A 24,692-nucleotide genomic window follows, 5' to 3' on the forward strand; every position below is an offset into this window, starting at 1 on the left:
ATTACCCTAGAGAAAAATTAGAAGAAAGGGATGGGATAAGGGGGAATGAGGGGAGGGAAGGGGGGATTAGGTGACAGAAGAGAGGGAAGATCCAGGGAGAGGGTACTCAGATACAACACACTTTGGACAGAGCCAGGATGAAAGGAGAGTGTGAATAGAATAAATGAGAGTGGGGAGGAATAGAGTGGAGATACAGCTAGTAATAGCAACTGTGGGAAAAATATTGAAGCAGCTTCTCTGGTGGACTTATGATAAAGAAAGCAATTCACCTCAGAGACAGAGCCATTGGAATCTGAACACAGACTGAAGTATATTTTTATTTCTCTCTATTCTTGAGGTTTCTCATCTTCTTGGGGGCAGTTATGTTTACTCTTATCTTTACGCTTATAACACATTCTATTTACATCAATGTATAGCATGGAAATAATGTAAAGACTATCAGACAGCCTTAAAAATTGTAAAATTCAAAACCTTACAAAAAATGATAGGTAGATACTACTGTTGTATATAATTGGAAAACAAATAAAATGTTAATAAATAAATGAAAAAAGGAGGGGGAAAAAGAAATACTTAACTTAAAAAAAAGGATTTTTTATTTGTTTTCTGCTGAGGCAAATGTTGCAAACCTTTTCCAAATGAAAATTAATATTTTAAATATTTTTAAAATGAAAATTAAATTTAGATGTGACATATATGACAAAAACTCATCTGATAGTTTCTTTAATTAGAATATTATTTATATTCATCAAAATTTTTAAAATAATGAAATTTAAAACTATATTTTGTAGATAACAATAAGCATATGAAGTCTTTATTATTATTCTAGTTCTCACAGTATATGCCAAATATGCATAATTTAAAAAAAAGAAACACAGTCATGAAAAATGAGTTAAAAAAACTTTACAATACTTGAAGCTAGCCACTGAACTTTGTAGATGTTTGCAAACCAAACTTTATTAAAAACTATTTTAAAAGTTCGTAAAATTTAGCAAAATATTAGTTTGTTAACATGCTTAGTTTGTAGGTTAGACTCTTTTATTTGAGGGGGAAGAAATTTTTTTTTTTAAAAAGCCCAATTCTTTTATCTTTCATTCCCATTCTCCAAGATCTTTCTAAGATCAAAACTTTACCAGCAATCATGCCCACAAGTTCTAGAAATACTCTAAGATATAATTATGCTTGAACACATATAGAGTAGCAAGATATACTTTTTTTGTTTTTTGCAAGGCAATGGGGTTAAATGGCTTGCCCAAGGCCACACAGCTAGGTAATTATTAAGTGTCTGAGGTACTCCTGACTCCAAGGCTGGTGCTTTATCCACTGTGCCACCTAGCTGTCCCAAGATATACTTTTTAAGTCTTCTTACCTATCTTTGGTATTTGTTTTTCAATAGGGCTTAATATCTTAATACCTTAAATATTTAGAAAGTGGTCCATGTGAGAAGGGATTATTTTAAGGACCAGGAATACTTTCCAGGGAACACTGAAATAATCTCATATAGAATAATTTATAAAATGACATTATAAAGAAAAATAATTTTGAAAGATTTTAGATTTCTAATTATAAATGATGAAACATGTTTCATTTATTGTTCCTGTAGCCTCAGCACCTTAATACAAGACTTGGTACAGAATAGCCCCTTAAGAAATAGGGGTGCCCCCGGTGCCCCCCCCCCCACCGTGGAGGCCGTGCGTGCACGGAGACGACCCCGGCCCGCGCCCTCCCCGGTCCCCCTCGCGGCCGTGACCATGGCGAAAGGCAGGGTGGCGGAGCGGGCGGAGAAGGGGGCGGCGGCCCCGGAGGGCCCGCGGGAGCCCTCGGACCAGGCCCTCCGGGACTCGCTGAAAGTAAAAGCTAATGCAGAAGCTGGATCAGCAAGGATGTCTCCTCTTATACTGGTGCCCATTTTCCTGTCAGCTGCTTCCGTTATGTTTTTGGTATATAAGAATTTTCCCCAACTTAGTGAGGAAGAAAGAGCAAACATGAAGGTTCCCAGAGATTTGGACGATGCCAAGGCACTAGGAAAAGTTTTATCCAAATACAAGGACACCTTTTATGTACAAGTACTTGTGGCTTATTTTGCTACATATATTTTCTTACAAACGTTTGCTATTCCAGGGTCTATATTTCTCAGTATTCTTTCAGGGTTTCTTTATCCTTTTCCATTATCCTTATTCCTTGTTTGTTTGTGCTCTGGACTCGATGCTTCCTTCTGTTATATGCTTTTGTATTTGGTTGGGAGACCAGTAGTGTACAAGTATTTAACTGAAAAGGCCCTGAAATGGTCACAGCAGGTTGAACGACATCGGGACCATCTCATTAATTACATAATATTTTTGAAAATAACTCCCTTTCTACCTAACTGGTTTATTAATATAACATCTCCTGTTATAAATGTACCATTAAAAGTATTTTTTATTGGCACTTTTCTAGGTGCTGCACTTCCATCTTTTGTAGCAATCAAAGCAGGAACAACACTCTACCAGCTAACAACAGCAGGAGAAGCTGTTTCCTGGAACTCAGTATTTTTATTTTTCCTGATTATTTTAGCAGCTCTCTCTATTCTACCAGCTGCCTTCCAGAAAAAAACTAAAACAGAAGTTTGAGTAACAAAGCACTTTGGTTTTAATTTCCCTGTATTTTCATCTCAGGATCAGCAATTCCACATTTTTCTGTTTTGAAATCATCTCTTCAATGGAAAAAGGGAACAATTTCCTATCAAACAGCTGAGGGAAGCCATTCGAAGTGGCAAGGAAGAAGAGGAAGTAAAATGGGAATTGGAAAAGGACATTGACTTGCTTGCTGTTGGTGAGTAGGGAAACATTACCTTGTGAATAAATACCTAGCCAGTCGCTGCAGACAAGTATTAAGGGTGGGTTGCAGAGACCTCTTCCTCTAAACTGGTAGACCTAATCTAGCTGATATAATTCCAGGACCTGGGCAAATTTATGCCTGACTTGGCAATTGGGGCTGTTGATTTTCCCTTCTCCCTTCCCTCCCTTTCCTAAGTGATCACCTAATGTATATGCAACAGTACTTGCTGGAAAACAAAAGTGTTAAAATTTCTGCTGAGATCAGCCTTTTTTACAGAGTTTCAATTGGGAAAATGAGATTGACATGCTATGGTTCTTATTTTTTTCCCCTCTTGGGTTTGTGCTAATAGATTTGTTTAAATACAGGCTCTTGGAAGACTGAGAAATTCAGTTAGGATATCAAGTTTTTCTACTTTTGTGGGGTTTGATTTTTGTCTTGTTTTGAATTTTTATCATGAATTCATCTGAATTTTGAAATTCTAACCTCAATTTGTTCTTTCTCTTTAAACTAGTTTTGCCAATATTTCAGTTGTACCTCTGTGTATACTAGGGTGATCAAAATTAATGACAATAATTTCTATCCAAATAATATTTTAAAATACTATTCCTCTTTGAAAACTCAAAAGAGAGTTTCCAAAGCATCACTCCAAATACCATCTGAAGGTGGGTAGAAAAAATTGCACTGCTTCAATTTTTAGGGACGAAAACAGTACCAGTTCATATCTTCACTAGTAAATATAAATTGGATAGTTATGGAATTTTCACCTTTAATTTATAAGTCTGGTACTTAAAGTATGTTGTGTAATTCTACTTTTTAGTGCATGTTATACTGATAGACGAGGTTTTTGTACCTGATTGGTAGTTTTTTGTTTGTTACTGCTTTAGATCAATGCAGTTTTCACATTATGTGCTTTCTTTTGTCTTAGGTCACCTAATAGAAAAGAATGCTGTCTCAAATGGTAACAACTCTAATTAGGTAGTATTAGAAAAATTACTTACTGCTTGCTGCTTGTTTCAATGCCTCTGATTCTGGACTTTGCCATACTGCAAGGTTTTTTTCAGTTTTGTTTTCACCGAAGTTTGTCATTACATTACAGTATACTTTAGAAACAAGGGAAATCCTATGTTATTATTATTATTTTTTGATTTAGAAAGATGTGGTCATCTTTAAAACTGGTTTGTAAAATGTAATGTGGATCAATCCATTATTTTGTCACAGTATTAACAAATGCATTTATTGTAAATACACGGAAAATATATTAACATATACCTGTCTCCTTGCTTTATGTTATCTGATTTAATTTTATTCATAGAAAAAGCTTCCTTTCTTGTTGCTCTTAGAGTGCACAACACAGGTTTGAGTATTTTTACATAAAATGATCTAAAACATACTTTATGGACAAAGTAGTTACTAATTTAAAAAATATGACAAGAGTAAATTTTTACTTCAAAATATGGACTTGAATTTTAATTTATGAGCTTGGACTTAGCAGAGCAGTAAAATGTCCTAGTACTGAGTTTGTCATCTGAAGCCCTCATAATTGTTGCCTTTTCAGCGTTATTTTGTGATCATCATTAACTATTCAGTTGCTTCCTTCTACTTTTAACCTTTGCATAGTAGATGAAAATGACTGCTGTTTTTAGTTTAGTGTTTTTTCTTTTTCCAGGAATGTCATTGACTTCACACCAGTAGTTGTAGATTCCTTTTCTGCTAGGAAGGAATCATTGAGCATGTTTTACTGGGAAAAATATAGCCAGTGGCATACAAAGGCCCCTTCACAAATGTGATATTGATAGACTTGTTTTAATGTCCCAAAATAATAAAGTCCAGTTGGCACAAGCTTTAAGTCCTTTGGAGAGCTGTCATGAAACAAATGGGAAGGTAAGTAAAGATGGTAGGAAGGTAAGATTGCATTTACTTGGCAAAGTACACCATCTTTGGAACTGTTATATTATGTTTTGTGTATAATATTTTTAAGATACTCAGTATAAACTGAACTGTGATGGGAATAAAACACTTAAGAAACAAACAAACAAACAAACAAAAAAAAAGAAATAGGGGTGGCTAGGTGGCACAGTGAATAGAGCACCAGCCTTGGAATCAGGAGTACCTGGTTTCAAATCCAACCTCAGACACTTGATAATTACCTGTCTGTGTGGCCTTGGGCAAGCAACTTAACCCCATTGCCTTGAAAAAAATCTAAAAAAAAAAAACTTATTAGGGGCAGCTAGGTGGTGCAGTTGATAGAGCACCAGCCTTGGAGTCAGGAGTACCTGAGTTCAAATCCTACCTCAGACATTTAATAATTACTTAGCTGTGTGGTCTTAGGCAAGCCACTTAACCCCAATGCCTTCCAAAAAATAAAAAAAAAAAAAAGAAATACTTATTGGTTGATATGAGAGGATCTTAAATATTTTAAGTGTGTTTGGAATGAAACCTTTACTAAAAATCCTCTTCCTACGATTTGTTGTGATGTCAAGGTGACCCTAGCCTTTTCTCAAAGATTTTGCCATAAGTGCAAAAGTTCTTGTAGGTCTTAACCAGCTGGAAAGGTTTTCAGAATTACTCAGTAGTGTACTGGAGTTCCTATTGTTTTAGGACCAGCCTAAATATATTTAGACAAACATCACCAAATATTTGTTGACCAAATGATGCTTTTATTTTTCCCCCTACAATGTCTCCTAAAGACTGTGTATGAGGTCAAAATGAGTTCATGATTTAAACATAAGCAGATTAGAAGAGCAAGATTAGTTTATTGTCAAGTCTATGGAGAAGAGATGAATATGTGACCAACAAGAGATAGAGAATACTGTGAAAAAGCAAAATGAATAATTTTGATTATATGAAAGGGATGAAGCCTTGTAGGAGTAGTCATCTATAAACTCACAAATTGTACAAGACAACAAGGAACAAAAACTTTCCAGTGTCCTGCATGATGGATTGATCTTAACATTTGGAATGAGAAAGGGGAATGGAGTTTAGGTCAGTGAGGTAAAGTGATGATTTGAAAAGAAGGAAAATGAAAGTAATAGGCAAATTGTGAGGTAAGCTAAAAACTATTTTTTCTTTTCTGTTTTGTTTTTTTCACAAGTCAATGGGGTTAAGTGGCTTGCCCAAGGCCACACAACTAGGTAATTATTAAGAATATGAGGCCAGATTTGAACTCAGATACTCCCTTCTCCAGGGTCAGTGCTCTATCCACTGTGCCACCTAGATGCCCCCTTTTTCTTTTCTTTTAAACAAGTTGTGCTTTCACAAAGATAAAAATGAGTTAATACAGAGTAGAGAAACTACCAGGTTCTTAGATTTGTTCTATTACAGACTTCCTTGACAATCTAGTGAAACCTTTGGACCCCTTTCTCAGAAAATTGTTTTTAAGTGTAAAACAATCAAGATGTACAAGTTTACAAAGAAAATGAGTTATAATTATCAAAATATTTTAACTATCAGCATGCATTATCTGTAGTGAGCATAATAGAAAGCCCCTTCCTTCCACAAGGTCAAGGATAAAACAAGGACGCCCATTATCATTACTATTATTCAATATTGTAATAGAAATTTTAGCATTTGCAATAAGAGAAAGAAAAAAATTGAAGGAATTAGAATAGGCAATGAAGAAATAAAACTATCTCTCCTTGCAGTTGATATGATGGTTTACTGAGAGAATTCTAGAGAATCAGTGAAAAACCTACTTGACTGTGTGGCCTTGGGCAAGCTACTTAACCCCATTGCCTTGCAAAAAACTAAAAAACAAAAACAAAAAGAACCTACTTGAAATAATTAACAATTTTAGCAAAGTTACAGGATATAAAAAAAACCCCACATAATTCATCAGCATTTCTATATATTACCAAAAAACAAAAAAAACAGAAACAAGAGATAGAAAGAGAAATTCCATTTAAGATAATTGTAGACAATTTAAATATTTGTGAGCTTTCTTGCCAAGACAATCTTTTCACACAAATGAAGTCAGATCCAAAACTGGGAAAATAGCAATTGCTCATGGGTAGGCTGAGCTGATAATATAAAAATGATAATTCAACCTAGAATAATGTACATATTCAGTATCAAATCAATCAAACTACCAAAAAATTATTTTATAGAACTAGAAAAAATAATAACAAAATTCATTTGGAAGAACAAAATATCATCAAGAAAATCAATGATAAAAAAAATGCAAAGAAAGTAGCCTAGCCATAATAGATCCAAAGTTATGTTATCAAGGAGCAATTGCCAAGACTGTGATACTGGCTAAGAAATAAAGTGGTGACTTTATATGACATGATTATTACAGAAATATGTTTAAACATGGTTGTTCCTGTAAAAACTATATCAGATAACTTGCTGTCATGGGGAAGGGGAGGGAAAGGAGGGAGGGAGGAAAATGTGTAACTAAAAAGCTTATAAAAAGATGAATGTTAAAATCTGTGTAATTGAGAAAATAAAATGAAATAATATTTTTTAAAAAGAAATAAAGTGGTAGATTAGGTATTTGAGATAATAGTAAATTACTATAATAATCTACTGTTTTATAAACCAAAGTGTGTGGGATAAAGTTTTGAGATTTCTTCAGTAAAAAATTATAGATTGAATCTGGTAAACTATGTGCCCCTCCTCCCTTGACAAAGCAAACTTCTGGGATATTGTTGAAGAGTCAACTGACTTCATCTTATCTATAGATGTCTGGGATGTCCTGGGACTAAAGAGATAATCTGGTTTAGGTTTGAATTTTATGCTCCTTTCACTAGGGTAGTTTTCCTGTTTAGATTGTAAAAACACATTCCTCATTAAAGGGGGGGGGGGGAATCACTTCACTCTCTCTAATTGATTGTGGCCCATTTTTCCAGAAATGAATAAAGCCTTCTCTTCATACTTTGAGAGATCTCCTAAATTTATTTAAGTGGTCTTTGCCCCACACAAAAGACTTCAGCCTTTAGACAAAAGCTCATTAATTGACAAAACTGGAAAATAGTATGGCAGAAACCTCTCACATTGCACACTTTGTACCAAGATAAGGTCAAAATGGTCACATGATTTAAACATAAAAAAAGGTAATACCATAAGCCTATTAGATGAGCAACAGATAGTCTACTCCTTTAGTCTATGGAGAAGGGAAGAATTTATGACCAAACCAGAAAGAAAATTGTGAAATGTAAAATAGATAATTTTGATTACATTAAATTTTAAAAATGTTTGTACAAACAAAACTAATGCAACCAAGAATAGAAGGAAAGCAAGAAAATGGAAAATGATTTTTATAGCAAGTGTTTCTGACAAAGGTGTCATTTTTTCAATTACATAGAGAACCAAGTAATATTTATAAGACTACAAGTCATTCTTCAATTGATAATTGATCAAAGAGTATGAATAAGCAATTTTCAGAAAAAAAAAGTTAAAGCTATGTTATGTGGCGTGGCTAGGTTGCACAGTGGATAGAGCACTGGCCCTGGAGTCAGGAGTACCTGAGTTCAAATACAGCCTCAGACACTTAATAATTACCTAGCTGTGTGGCCTTGGCAAGCAACTTAACCCCGTTGTCTTGCAAAACAAACAAAATAAAATAAATTAAATAAATAAAGTCATATAAAAATATTCTAGAATATTAATAATTAGAGAGATGCAAATGGAGATGGTTCTGAGGTGTTGCCTCATATCTATCAAATTAGCTAATATGACAGAAAAGGAAAATGATAAATGTTGGAGAAGATGTGGGTAAAGTGGGACAATGATGCATTGCTGGTAGAGGTGTGAACTGATTCATTCATTCTGGAGAGTTATTTAGAACTATGTGCAAGGGACAATCAAGTTCTGCTCATGCTTTGATCCAGCAGTGCTGCTGTTGTTCTATAAGAAATTATGTAAAAAAAAAAAAAAGACAAGCCATCCCCCAATTGGTCAAAGGATATGCAAAGACAATTTACAGATGAGGAAATCAAAGCAATCCATGGACAAAAAAATTGCTCTAAATCACTAATTATTAGAGAAATGCAGATTAAAACATCTCTGAGGTACCACCTCACATCTCTCAGACTGGCCAATAGGACAAGAAAGGACAATGATCAGTGTTGGAAAGCATGTAGCAAATCTGGGACACTAATATCTTGTTGGTGTAGCTGTGAACTCATCCAAGCTTTCTGAATATCAGTTTGGAACTGTGCCCAAAGGGCAATAAAAAATGTGCATACCCTTTGAGCCAGCAATACCATTACTGGGTCTATACCCTGAAGAGATGATGAAAAAGGGTAAAAACATCACTTGTACAAAAATATTCATAGCAGCCCTGTTTGTGGTGGCAAAGAATTAGAAATTAAGTGAATGTCCTTCAACTGGGGAATGGCTTAACAAACTGTGATATATGTATATGATGGAACACTATTGTTTTGTTAGAAACTAGGAGGGATGGAAATTCAGGGAAGCACAGAAGGATTTGCATGAACTGATGCTGAGTGTGATGAGCAGAACCAGAAGAACATTGTACACCCTAACAGCAACATGGGAGTAATGATCAATCTTGATGGACTTGCTCATTCCATCAGTGCAACAATTAGGGACAATTTTGGGCTATCTGCAATGGAGAATACCATCTGTATCCAGAGAAAGAGCTGTGGAGTTTGAACAAAGACCAAAGACCTTCAATTTCAGGGGGAAAAAAACAGTTATCTTATTATGCAATTTTGCTATCTCTTATACTTTATTGTTCTTCCTTAAGGATATGATTTGTCTCTCATCACATTCAACTTAGATCAATGCATACCATGGAAACAATGTAAAGATTAACAAACTGCCTTTTGTGGGGGGTGAGGGGAGGGAAGCAAGATTGGGGGAAAATTATAAAATTCAAAATAAATAAAATATTTCAAAAAAAAAGAAAGAAATTACGAGCAGGCAGATTTCCAAAGAATTTGGACTTATATGAAATGATAATGCCAAGTAAAGAGAACAGAGACAGGAAAACTCTGTACACAGTAATCTAAAGACAACATTGTGCAATGATCAATTATTATTGACATAACTCTTCTCAACAATACATACATCTCAACAACAAGACATTTCCAAAAAAATACATGACAGAAAATGCTGTACACATCCAGAGAAAGAACAATAGCGTCTGAATGCAGATCAAAGTATATTCTTTTTACCTTTTTTGTCATTTTTTATTTTTCATGGATTCTCCTTTTTTGTTCTGTTTCTTTTGTTTTTACATGATTAATGTGGAAATATTTTTATATTAGGTTGCTTGTCGTCTTGGGGAGGAGAGATGGCAGGGAAAGAGAAAAATTTAGAGCTCAAAATTTTATTTTGAAAATGAATGTTGGAAAAATATCATCCATGTCCAGAGAAAGAACTATGGAGTCTGAATATAGAACAAAGCATATTATTTACACTTTTAAAATTTTGCTTTATGTTTTTTCCCATATGTTCTCATTCTTCTTTCACAACATGACTAATATGAAAATGTGTGTTTAATATAGTTATACATGTATAATCCATCTCAGATTACTTGCTCTCATGGGGAGAGGGAGGGAAGAAAGGAGGGGTAAAGATCAAAATCTTACAGAAAATGAATGTTAAAAACTATCTTTACATAAAATTGGGGAAAAATTAATAAATGAATGTTGGGATGGCTAGATGATATAGTGGATAGAACACAATCCTGAAATCTGACCAGAAATTTGACACTTATAGCTGTGTGATCCCAGGCAAGTCACTTAACTCCAATGCCTTGCCTCTATCTTTATAATCAATCTGAAAAAATTTACAAAAAAAATTTAGAACAAGTTCACAGATTATAAGTTTAAAACCCCTAGAAGAATAGCAGACTAAAAGACTCTTAAACCTCAAGGAAAATAGAATTCCTATGGGGGCATATCTCAGTGGGCCTTTACAGAATTAATGAGGCAGGTGACTGCCACAAGATTGAATTAGAAAACAAAGTGAATGGACTTGTTCCCAGATAGGAAAAGATCCTGCTTTTCTGGAGACCAAAAAAAAAAAAAAAAGGCAAAGAAAATCACCCAAGGGTGAAATACCAAAATGGACTGAAACTGCTTGGGTGATAAAATCTACAAGTCTTTTTTAAAAAGGAGCTTTGGATTTGAAGGAAGGAATAACAACAAATATGCAATTCCTGGAAACAAATGTTTAAACTTTAATCCTGTACAAGTTAACATACAAATGTCTTGTTGTTTCTGAATAGTAAAGATTTAGAGATTGAAAATAGAGGAATTTGCATGCTCTCTGGGAATATAAAACTGCTCAGGTTTTTATAATGGCAAAATATTACAAATATATAACCTCAACCTCCTGCTCTCAGATTTAGATAAATCTAACCCATAAAATAAACAAGAAGGAAGTTAAGGAGGTAAATAGCATGTTAGAAATCCTAGAAATGATAGACCTATGGACAAAAATGAATGGGGATAGAAAGGAAATATACTTTTTTTTTTCTGCAGTACATGCCACTTACACAAAAATGGATCATGTACTAGGGCATAAAAACCTTATAATCAAATGTAGAAAGGCAGAAATAGTGAATACATCCTTCTCCAATCATAATGCAATAAAAATCACATGGAATAAAGAGCCATAGAGAGATAGACCTAAAATTAATTGGAAACTAAATAACCCCATTTTAAAGAATGAGTGGATCAAACAACAAATTATAGAAAGAATTAATGATAGATAATCCCAGATAATGACAATAATGAGACAATATACCAAAATTTGTGGGATACAGCCAAGGCCATTGTCAGGATATATATTTTATTTTTCAATGCATACATAAATAAATTATAGAAAGAGGAAATCAATAAACTAAATATGCAACCAAAAAAATTAGAGAAAAAACAAATTTAAAACCCCAATTCAATACCAAATTAGAAATTCTAAACTGAAAGGAGAAATTAATAAAATCGAAAGCAAGAAAACTATTGGGGGAGGAGCCAAGATGGTGACAAGAGAGGATCCTGTCTTAGGTGCTATCTCATAAATCTTCAAAACTAAGGACTCTAACTAAATTTTCGAGAGACAGAGCCCACAGAGGGATCCAGGGAGTCAGTTCAATTACTCAAGGTAACCTGGAAAAGAGCAAAAGGCTCTGCTCCCCAGGGCCAGAGGGGTGGCCCACGGGATGGAAAGAACTTCAGCCTCCCAGAGGCAATCCCAGCAAACTGGGAGCATGGCTCACAGCAGGGGGGGAGTTTCCTGGCCTATGCCCCAGGGAGTACCAGGCACAGATTGGGGGAACAGCAGGAGGGACCTCTGCCAGAGCTAGCATGTGCCCTCATGGCACACAGCTAGCAGCATGGCCAAGGCAGTCCAGATCCGGGAAGCAGGTGGAGCTGGTAAGCAGGAGCCCCCAGGGCATGAGCCCATTGAACCTAGGGAGGAGAGTGAAGAGAAACTGTGGAGCTCTGCCCCTGTAACAGGACTCTGGGGTTCTGACCACTTTCAGATCCTGATCACAGCCTAGGCCCCGCCATGGAACAGCAGGCCCCCCCCCCCCCCCCCCCCGCCTCGGCCCCATGGAAGAGGGGGCCACTTATGGTCATTCACAGACCAGGAGGGAGGACAGAACCTCATACATTGAGATCCTTGTGGGAGTATACGAAAAGCTCAAGAAACACCCCAAAAACAGGCTTAAGCTTGGAAAATGAGCAGGCAGAGAAACAAGAGGAACACCATAGAGAAATATTTTGCCTGTGAGCCCAAGAAAGATCAAAACACTCAGTATGAAGATGAGGAAGCACAAGGTCCTACACCTAAGACTTCAAGAAAACAGAAATTGGGCTCAGGCTATGATAGAGCTCAAAAAAGACTTTGAAAATCAAATGAGGGAGTTAGAAGAAAAAATGGGGAAAAGAAATGAGAGAGATTCAGGAAAAACATGAAAATGAAGTCAGCAGCTTAGTCAAGGAGAAAACCAAAAAAAAATACTGAAGAAAATAGCATGTTAAAAACCAGCTTAGGTCAAATGGATAAAACAGTTCAAAAAGTTGAGGAAAAGAATGCTTTTAGAAAACAGAATGGACCAGATGGAAAAAAGAGATAAGAAAGCTCCCTGAGGAAACCAAATCCTTCAGACAAAGAATAGAACTCAGAGGGACTGATGAATTTACTAAAAATCAGGACTCTATACTTCAAAACCAAAAGAATGAAAAATTAGAAGAAAATGTGAAACATCTCATTGAAAAAACAACTGATATGGAAAACAGATTTAGGAAAGATAATTTAAAAATTATTGGAATTGGGGTGGCTAGGTGGCACAGTGGATAAAGCACCGGCCCTGGAGTCAGGAATACCTGGGTTCAAATCCAGTCTCAGACACTTAATAATTACCTAGCTGTGTGGTCTTGGGCAAGCCACTTAACCCCATTTGCCTTGCAAAATCCTAAAAAAAAAATTATTGGAATACCTGAAAGTCATGATCAGGAAAAGACCCTTGACATCATTTTCAAAGAATTACTATAGGAAAATTGACCTGATATCCTGGAAGCAGAGGGCAAAATAGAAATGGAGAGAATCCACAGATCCCCCTGAGAAAGAGATCCCAAAAAAACCAACCCCCAGGAATATTATAGCCAAGTTCCAGAACTCCCAAGTCAAAGAGAAAATATTACAAGCAGTCAGAAGAACACAATTCAAATACTGTGGAGCTGCAATCAGGATCTCACAGGACTTAGCAGCAACTACATTAAAAGCTCCTAGGGCTTGGAATATAATATAATATACCGGAAGGCAAAAGAGCTTAGAATGCAGCCAAGAATGAACTACCCAGCAAAGCTGAATGTCCTCTTCCAGGGAAAAAAATGGACTTCCAATGAACCAGGAGAATTTCAAATGTTCCTGTTGGAATGGCCAGAGCTGAACAGAGATTTGATCTTCAAATACAGGACTCAGGTGAAGCATAGAGATTGGAGGAGAAGGGGAAAATATGAGGGACTTAATGATGATGAACTGCATGTATTCCTGCATAGAAAAATGACACTGATAATACTCATATGAACCTTCTCAATTAACAGAGCAGGTAGAAGGAGATTTTATAGATGAAGCACAGGAGAAAGCTGAATTTGAAGATAAAATATGGTGTAAAAATGGAGTCAATAGAAAAAAGGGAAATGTAATGGGAGAAAGAAAAAAAGGGGAAGGGGAATAGGCCAAGATATTTCATATAATAAGATTTTTCTTTATTACAATGAGCTAATGCAATGATATGGAAGGGGGGGAGACAAGAGGGAATGAGGGAATCTTTGCTCTCATCAGAGGTGGCTATGAGAGGAAAGAGCATATATACTCAATGGGGTATAGACATCTGGAGTAAGAAGGAGAGAGGGCAGGGGATGGGGGGATGGTGTGGGGATGTGAGTGATGGAGGAGAGGATGGACCATGGTGGGGAGAGTGGTCAGATATAACACATTTTCTTTTTTACTTCTTGCAAGGGGCTGGGATTGGATGACCTGTCTGAGACCATAGGGCCAGGTGGATGCTGGGCCTAAGGGGTGGTAGGGGGGGCTCATGGCCACTTGGCCCCAGGGCCAGGGATCTGTCTGCTGCGCCACTCAGCTACCCTACAGCAGAATCAGAGTGAAAAGTAGAGAGAAAATATAGTATATAGTAGTGGAGAAATATGAAAGGAGGGAGTTGCGATCAGCAACGGCAATGGTGGAAAAATATGGAAGTAACTTTTGTGATGGACTTATCATAAAGAATGTGATCCACCTGAGACAGAGCTGGTGGTGTTGGAACAAAGACTGAAGCACAATTTTTATTATTATTATTTTTTGGGGGGTGCAGGGCAAGTGGGGCTGGGTGGCCTGCCTGGGGCTGCATAGCAGGGTGATCATTGGGTGTCTGAGGCTGGATTTGGACCTGGGTGCTCCTGGCTCAAGGGCCAGTGCTCTGTTACCACCCAGATGCCCCTACTATTATTACTATTTTATTTTATTTTAGGTCTTTTTTTTATCTTTTTTTCATTTTTTGCAGGGCAGTGGGGTTGGGGTGGCTTGTATGTCACACAGATGGGTGATTGTTGGGCGTATGGGGCCAGATGTGGGCTTGGGTGCTCCTGGCTCCAGGGCTGGTGCTCTGTCCATTGTGCAACCTGGCCATACCTACAATTATTACTATTATTTTTTTTAATTTAATTTTTTTTTCTTTCCCCTTTACTTTATCACTCAATTGAGTCTATATTTTTTGGGGGGAGGAGGTATTTTACTTACTCTTAAACAAGAATATTTTATTAATGTGTTAAAAAATCATTGTGGGGCAGCTAGGTTGCTCAGTGGACAGAGCACCAGCCTTGGAGTCAGGAGTACCTGGGTTCAAATCTGACCTCAGACACTTAATAATTACCTAGCCATGTGGCCTTGGGCAAGCCACTTAACCCCTTTGCCTTGCAAAATCTAAAAAAAAAAATTGTACAAAATGATAATAAATAAATATTAAAAAAAGAAAACTATTGAACAAATAAAACCAAGAGTTGGTTTTATGAAAAAAAAACAATAAATTGATAAGCCTCGGGTTAACTTGATTAAAAAAAGAAAGAAGAAAGCCAAATTGCTAGTATCATAAATGAAAAACCTGAACTCACCACCAATGAAAGGGAATTAAAATAATAATTCAGAATTATTTTGCCCAACTGTATGCCAATAACATTGATAATCTAAGTGAAATGGATGAATATTTACAAAAATATGTTGCCCAGGCTGAAGAAGAGGAAATTAAATACCTAAATAACTTTATCTCAGAAAAAGAAATTCAAGAAGCCATTACTGAACACCCTAAGAAAAAATCTGCAGGGCCAGATGGATTCACAAGTGAATTCTATCAAACATTTAAGGAATAATTGGTTCCAATTCTATATAAACTCTTTCAAAAAGCAGGTGAAGACGGAACTCTGCCTAACTCTATGACACCTATATGGTGCCGATACCTCAACCAGGAAGAGTCAAAACAGAGAAAGAAAATTATAGCCTGGGGTGGCTAGGTGGCGCAGTGGATAAAGCACCGGCCCTAGAGTCAGGAGTACCTGGGTTCAAATCCAGTCTCAGACACTTAATAATTACCTAGCTGTGTGGCCTTAGGCAAGCCACTTAACCCCATTGCCTTGCAAAAACCTAAAAAAAAAATTATAGACCTATCTCCCTAATGAACATAGATGCAAAAAATCTTAAATAAAATCTTACCAAAGCGATTACAGCAAGTTATCACTAGGATCATAAACTATGACCAAGCAGGATTTATCCCAGGAATGCAGGGTTGGTTCAATATTAGGAAAAACTGTTAATATAATTAACTATATCAATAACAAACCTATCATAAATCATATGATTATATCAATAGATACTGAAAAAGCTCTTGACAAAATATAGCACCTATTCCTACTAAAAACACTTGAAAATGCAGGAAAAAAATGGATTGTTTCTTAGAATAATTAGCAGTATCTATCTGAAACCATCAACAAGCATTATATTCAAAGGAGAGGGGCTAGAGGCTTTCCCAATAAGATCAGGGGTGAAACAAGGATGCCCATTATCACCACTACTATTCAATATTGTGTTGGAAATGTTAGCTTCAGCAAAAGAACAGAAAAATAAATTGAAGGAATTAGAAAAGTGAAGGAAGAGACAAAATTCTCACTCTTTGCAGATAACATGATGGTATACCTCGAGAATCCTAAAAAATCATCTAAAAAACTACTAGAAATAATTAGCAACTTTAGTAAAGTCACAGGAGAGAAAATAAGCCCCTATTAAATCCTCAGCATTTCTATATATTATTAGCAAGATACTGCAGCCAGAGCTAGAAAGAGAAATCCCATTCAAAGTAACTTCAGACAACAAAAATTCTTGGGAGTCCACCTGCCAAGGCAGACTCAAAAACTCTATGAAAACAACTATAAAACACTTCTCACACAAATAAAATCAGATATAAATAACTGGGCAAATAACAACTGCTCGTGGATAGTTTGAGCAATTCTACCCAAATGAAACTGCTTCTTTAGTGCCCTACCAATCAAAATTCCAAAAAATTATTTTAATGAGCTACAAAAAATTGTAAGTAAACTCATATGGAGAAATAAAGCCAACAATTTCTAGGGATTTAATGAAAAAAAAAGTGCAAAACAAGGTGCCCTAGCCCTACCAGATGTAAAATTATATTATAAAACATCAGTCATCAAAACTGTCTGGTATTGGGGTGGCTAAGTGGTGCAGTGGATAAAGCACCTGCTCTGGAGTCAGGAGTACCTGGGTTCAAATACGGTCTCAGACACTCAATAATTACCTAGCTGTGTGGCCTTGGGCAAGCCACTTAACCCCATTTGCCATGCAAAAACCTAAAAAAAAAACCAAACAAATTTAAAAAAATACTGTCTGGTATTGGCTAAGAAAGAGAGTGGTGGATCAGTAGAATAGACTAAGTGCAAAAGAAATAGCAGGAAATGACTATAGTAATCTGCTATTTGATAAATCCAAAGAGTCCAGTTTCTGGGATAAATACTCTCTCTTCAATAACATTTGTTGGGAAAATTGGAAGTTAGTATGGCAGAAACTTGGATTAGACTAACATCTTACACCTTATACCAAGATAAGATCAAAATGGGTACAGGATTTAGACATAAAAGATAATATTATAAGCAACCTAGGAGATCAAGGAATAGTTTACCTGTCAAATCTATGGAAAGGGAAGAAGTTTATGACCAAGGAAGAGATGGAGAACATCATTAAAAATAAACTAGGGGCGGCTAGATGGTACAGTGGATAAAGCACTGGCCCTGGAGTCAGGAGTACCTGGGTTCACATCTGGTCTCAGACACTTAGTTACCTAGCTGTGTGGCCTTGGGCAAGCCATTTAATCCCATTTGCCTTGCAAAAAAAAATGAACTACATAACTTTGATTACATTAAATTAAAAAGCTTTTGCACAGACAAAACCACTGTAACCAAGATAAAAAGAATTGTAGTAAATTGAGAACCAATTTTTACAACTAGTATTTCTGACAAAGGACTCATTTCTTAAATCTATAGAGAACTAAGTCAAATTTATATTAAAAAAAAGCCATTCCCCAATTGACAATTGGTCAAAGGATATGCAGAGACAATTTACAGATGAGGAAATAAATGTTATCCATAGTAATATGAAAAATTGCTGTAGATCATTACTTATTAGAGAAATGCAAATTAAAGCATTTCTGAAGTACCACCTCACACCTCTCAGTCTGGTCAATATGACCAAAAAGGACTTTGAACAATGTTGGAAGGGATATGGGAAATCTGGGACACTAATACATTGTTGGTGGAGCTGTGAACTCATCCAGCCTTTCTGGAGAGCAATTTGCAATTACTCCCAAAGGGCAATAAAGATGTGTATACCCTTTGATCCAGCAATACCATTATTGGGTCTATACCCTGAAGAGATCAGGGTATAGGGTAAAAACATCACTTGTATAAAAAAATTCATAGCAGCTCTCTTTGTGGAGGCAAAGAATTGGAAATTGAGTGAATGTCCATGGCTGAACAAATTGTGGCATATGTATGATGGAACACCATTGTTCTATTAGAAACCAGGAGGGATGGGAATTCAGAGAAGCCTGGAGGGATTTGCATGAACTGATACTGAGTGAGATGAGCAAAACCGGAAGAACATGGTACACCTAACAGCAGCATGGGGGTGATGACCAACTTTGATGTATTTACTCATTCTATCAGTGCAAGGATCAGGGACAATTTGGGGGTATCTGTGATGGAGAATACTATCTATATCCAGAGAAAGAATTGTGGAGGTTAAAGCAAGACCAAAGACTATTACCTTTAATTAAAAAAAAAGACACACCTATGAGGCTTGGTTTAGGCTGGCCACATGGCTTCTGAAACCCATGGTGATCCACATGGCCTAAGAAAGAGCATTAGATAAGCCCATTCTGCCATAGTCAAAGTAGAGGAAAAAGCACAGAAGCTGTGCAGCTTCCTTGTTATTCTTCTGTGGTAATTATGGCATGGGGTAACTGGTTCTTGGGAAGTAGTCTTGTACATTGGCCAGATTATCTTCTAAAGGCAAGCTACATTCTGGTCCTTCCTGTCCCAAGGTGCTCAATCCCCAAGTTCAACATGTCATTTCCTGTCGTACCACCAACTACAGTGGAGGTTAGGTGAAGGGGAAAAAGGGGGAGAAGATACAAAACACCAGAATCAATGGATACAATCAACAATTAAGGTCAGTTTACATCTCAGGAGTAAACAACCTTCCACAAGATTTTAACATCATTAAAACTACCTTCATAATTCTCTACATCATTTCCCTGCATCACTGTCATTTACTACAGTTGTATATAGTTTGTATCCTGATTTCTGTCATCCCTAATGAAGTTCAGTTGCATATTTAACTGTGTGTTCTTTTGGGTACTGTGAGAGGAAGAATGATAGGGTGGAAAGAATATTGGACTTGGAGGAAGGAGATCTGGATCCAGCTCCCAAACTCTAATAATTACCAACTGTGTGACCTTCAGAAGTCTTCATACTTCCTCTGAACCTTAGTTTCCTCATCTATAAATGGGAAAAACAAAAGTATCCATCTTGGTTTGTTGGGAGTATGAAGTGATATAACAAGTCAAATATTTTGCAAACCTTAAGGCATTGTATAAATGTTAGCTATTATTATTACAAATACTGTTTTCTAAAAATGAGTGGTTATTAATTTTAGTTAAAGTAGGCAAGATAATAAAAAGAGAGAATGACTGCATTTCCAAGGTGTAGTCTTTAGAGGAGAAATCTCACCCCTTTTTTACTCTTGGGTAGTGGCTATGACAAAGAAATTCCCCAATAGAGAAAGAATCCAGATTTGGAGGTGGGCATTCTGTTTAAGGGATGACTCAGTGGGGGTACATCTGTTTTCATCACATGCCCTCCTTGATTAGGTAATTAGATTTAATATAGATTTACTACAAACAGATAGGATAGTATAAAGATAGAAACAAAAGAGAGGCAGAAATAGCTGAGAATGGGAACTCTAGGTCAGATCCAAATTCAGAGTTAACTAAATGAAAATTTTTCATCGAAATGGTTACTGCTGTTATAATTTTTACATCATCATTATTGGGTGCTTTGTTTTGATCTTTCCTCCAGGAGGACAAAGGATAACCAGACAGCTGCTTCAGATTCCCCTCTAAAGTTCCCTGAAGCCATCTGTCTCAGAGGCTTATAGCCAATTCTTCTAAGATTCATATTTTTACCAGGTGGGCTAAAAATTAAGAAACTTAGAGGTTTGCCACTTCCTTCAGTCCCATGTCAAAAATTCACCTGGATATTACTTTTCTAAGAGAGGATCAAGAAATTTACTAGGCTAGCTGATTTGTCTTTCATCCATGTTCTCTACAATGCTGAAAAACTGCCAACTCAGAGAATAGAGGAGGGGACATCCATAATCTTAGGAAAATGGATATCTGGTTAAATCAACATTTTCTAAGTTCTTTGGATTAGTGCAGGGCTAGGCGCCAGTACTACACATCATGCCAACTTTTTCCTCCTCAAAGAACTGGGTTTTTTTCACTACTGGAATGAAATAATCTCATTACAAATGATTAAATTAGCTTTCCCAAATCAGTTTCATATGAGTTTAGGCAACAGAAACCATTTTCTGTATGATATAAACTTGGCAGTGATTTCAGACTTAAAGAGCAAACCATGATTTAGCAGAGAGTTGGAAGTGTAGCTGAATGAATGAACAATCTCTACTGCACTACCCAAAATTACAGGGAAGGAAAATGGAAAATTCAAATTCAGGTATGTAAATTAGTAACTTACAGCAAGTGTTTGTTCTGTAATCTCTTCTCAGTTATTTCCTCTAGTTTCTTCCACCCATCCAATCTCAAATAGACAAAGGATTTTGTTGTCTGCCAGGTTCTGGAAGAGGTGATCTAATCTAGTCTCATTTAAGCACATTAGAAATTAACTCCTTGTAGATCACAATGAAGAGACTGCATGCACTTCACAAAATATATAGATCAAAAGAAAATCTGAAAAAGCTTCCAGTTTTACTGATAATTATTTTACTTCAGTCTTTTTTCCAAGTCAATCCATCCTTCACACTCCAAAGTGAATTTTCTGAAGTTCAGATCTGACAAATGTCCCTTCAGTAAAATAATGGTTTCCTATTGCTTATTTAAATTCCATTAAAACTGATCCTAAGGGGCGGCTAGGTGGCACAGTGGGTAGGGCACTGGCCTTGGAGTCAGGAGTACCTGGGTTCAAATCTGGTCTCAGACACTTAATAATTACTTAGCTGTGTGGCCTTGGGCAAGCCACTTAACCCCATTTGCCTTGCAAAAACCTACAAACAAAAAAAAAAACACAACTGATCCTAAATCACCTTTCTAACCTCATCCTAGTTCTTCTCTTCATGCCCACCATGGTCTGATTAAATTGACCTTTCTGTTCCTTCTACAGGACACTCCTCCCTTTTCTGCACACTATAGAATCCCTTACTTCCTTCAAGATTTAGTTCAAGTTGGGGTGGCTAGGTGGTGCAGCACCTGAGTTCAAATCTAACCTCAGACACTTAATAATTTCCTAGCTGTGTGGCCTTGGGCAAGCCATTTAACCTCATTGCCTTACAAAAAGATTTATTTCAAGTTCTATTTTCTTTATAATTTCTTTCTTGATCCATTCACCCTCTAGTGCCCTCCCTCCCCAAACTACCTGGTATTTCTTTTGCATCCAACCATTACATATACAAGTCCTCTTCCCTGACAGAATGTAAATCCTTGAGGGTAGGGAATGTCCTATTTTTGTCTTTGTATCCCCAGCACCTAATACATAGACTGGCAGATAGTAGATTCATAATAAGATCTGGTTGATTACTTGATCCTCAAAACAACTCTATGAAGTAGGGAGTATAATAATTAAAAATCCTATTCTATGGATGAGGAAATTAGAATGAAGACAAGTGCTGGCTTGTGTAGGGTCACCTAGCTCCTGGATTTTAACTTCCTCTGATGGGAAGTCCAGTTCTTTTTCTACATTGCCAAGAAGCTTATCTGAAGAGAAGATTCCAATATTCTCCCTAAGGGGATGTTTAGGACTCTAAAGTTTCTACAAAGGCAACTCCACATCTTAAGTAAAAAGAATTTGTGCACAAACATTTATCTGGACATTGCTTTTACTTGTTGTGGAGGGCCAAGGACAGAGGTCAGTAGATGGGTTGCTTCTGATAACTTCCCCAAGCAAAGAATATAGAGTAAAGCTGAGATTCAACAAAAAGATTTCATATCCCCCATAATATATTGTGGGGAACATGCAATCTGTTACCCTCTGTGCAGATGGACTAACATTTCATATTCAGTTAGGCAGAGGGAAAACTGTACTACATGTAGTATTATTACCTTAAAGTTAAAAACATGATTTTTCAAGATTACTAGCACATCTACTTTGTCCTAATATATTTTTTTAAAAGGCAGATTACAGATAAAGGTTGGGGGGGGGAGGTTGGGGAGAAAGGAGACAGGAAGAAAAGAACTCTCCTTTTGATTTCCAAGGAACAAAAGAGGGTGTAAAACATTTGACAACATAGATGCTAATTGCTGATATTTTGTGAGCTAGTTATAGATGGAGTTTTGCATTGTTCCCTTTGCAAAGGGCCCTCCTCTATATCCATGGTGTTGCAGGAAAATGTGGCCAGCTAAAGTTTTTAGGGATTCCAGCAAACTTGAATGAATTCACTTAAAAGATCGACTCTGACCCAGAAGAATTTAGGAACAAAGAAAGGTGACTGCCAGAAGCTGAGGGAGAGAGAAACTAGATCAGGAGCAGCAGCAGCAGTCATAGGGGGATAAGCACTAAAGCAAAGTATAGGGGCATGAGATAGTATCAGAACAGCCCTTAGGAAGACTAATGAAAAAGGGCCAGATTAGGTAATTATGGGGGCAGTAACTCAGCTAGGTGGCCTTAAGAGTCTGAGAACTTGAGTTCCTATCCAGCCTCAGATACTGGACATTTACTAGCTGTATGACCTTGGATAAGTCACTTAACATTGATTGCCTCACATCCAGGATCATCTCCTGATTCATATCTACCCATGGGACTCTAGTAGGCTGGAGGAGAAAGTGAGACTGGTGGTTTAGCACAGCACCCCATCACTGAAATCCAATTCACATGCTTGTCATGGCATCAACTCTTCTAGAAGGAAGGACAAAAACATCATCAGCATCAACTCAGAGTAGTAAAAAGGGATATGTAGATGAGGGGCAGTAGCTCAAAAACTTAATCCTTTGAGACTGGGGAAGGAATTCTTTGTTTTGTTGAAAGTAGTTGGGCTTGTGCCTGGGGGCAGAGATTTATACATTCCTTGCCAGGGAGGAACAAACTACTTTACTAAAAAGTTCTTTGACCATATCTCCCTAGATGAGTCTGTGGGATGAAGGTCAGTGTTAATATAAGGCCAACTCAGACCTCAACTTTTTGACATGATCAGCAGAGGTAACAGATTAGTTAGAAAGCATATTTCTCTGTATAATATTTCCTCCTTTATATCTGGACTCTTTGCTTTGTAAAAACCTGCTTTTTTATTTTTAAATATATATATCTCCCCTGGGGCAGCTAGGTGGTACAGTGGATAGAGCACCAGCCCTGGAGTCAGAAGTACCTGAGTTCAAATGCGACCTCAGACACTTAATCATTACCTAGCTATGTGGCCTTGGGCAAGCCACTTTAACCCCACTGCCTTGCAAAAAACTAAAAATATATATATATATCCCCTCAGAACTATTCTATTGGCCTCCTTCCAGGTCTGACTTTGTTGATCTGTGACTCTTGGTTTTGACTCCATCTTAGATGCTTTCATAGCTTTTTCTCCAGGGAAGTAGTAAGTCTTGTTTATATGTGGAATTTTTGTTCAGTTTTGTTCAGTTCCTTCCTTCCTTCCTTCCTTCCTTCCTTCCTTCCTTCCTTCCTTCCTTCCTTCCTTCCTTCCTTCCTTCCTTTTCAACCCAAAGAACTGCTCTGGGGCATGTCTTCAAAGTAGTGGGAATACAGGCATCCTCAGTAATGTTCCAACTCCAAACAAAACTGTATATCTAGGTCAATGCAGACCTAAGGGCTACATCAAGGACACAGTTCAAGGTTAAGTCAACATTTAACAGAGAATACTTATTTATGGAATTTAACACCTGGTTGAGAAGAAAGGTGAAGAAATACAGTTAATGTTGGAGGGGAGGTGACTACTAGGAGGAAAATGCTTTGAAAACCTTAAAATCTATGTAAATGAGAACTAATATGTATTTATGTTAATCTTCATTGGAGTATTTGCATTTTAAATTTTAATGTAGCTCTGATTACAGGACAAAAAACTTTGTTTCACTTAAAGAAATTTCAAGGATAAACCAGGGAGGAATTCAGAAGCCACTTACAGTCTTGTTACTGCTGGTTTTGTGCTTTTCAGCAATTTGTGGAGGAGTACATTTGTTTCTGTGTTTGTGTGTGTGTGTGTGTGTGTGTGTGTGTGTGTGTGTCTGTCTGTCTGTCTGTCTGTGTCTGTGTGTCAGTGCGGTAGTGTGTATATGTGTATGTCTGTGTGTCTGTATGTGTGTATGTCTGTCTCTGTGTTAGTGTGTGTGTGCCTGTCTGCATCTGTGTGTCAGTGTGTATATGTGTGAGTATATCTGTGTGTCTTTGTGTCTGTGTCTGTTGTGTGTTGGAAGGCTGTTTTAGTTCTTCCTTGAAATTGTACCATGTAGACAACTCTATTTCCCCTATAGGTAAGGTCTGCTCTGTTCTAGAATTACAAGAACTATTTGATTTATAGTTATACCTATGATTGACTTTGAGAATTGAGGAATCTTTATAAGAATCAGTAACCTATGTACTGAATTTAGTCACATGATCTAACAG

General features: G+C 36.9%; 1 pseudogene; it reads left to right on the forward strand.

The window, feature by feature from the left end:
* Positions 1 to 1,748: 1,748 nt before the first annotated feature.
* Positions 1,749 to 3,986, forward strand: LOC141520138 (transmembrane protein 41B pseudogene; annotated as a pseudogene).
* The last annotated feature ends 20,706 nt before the right edge of the window (positions 3,987 to 24,692 follow it).

The sequence above is a fragment of the Macrotis lagotis genome, chromosome 4 (assembly GCF_037893015.1).
Source record: "Macrotis lagotis isolate mMagLag1 chromosome 4, bilby.v1.9.chrom.fasta, whole genome shotgun sequence".
NCBI lineage: Eukaryota > Metazoa > Chordata > Mammalia > Peramelemorphia > Peramelidae > Macrotis > Macrotis lagotis.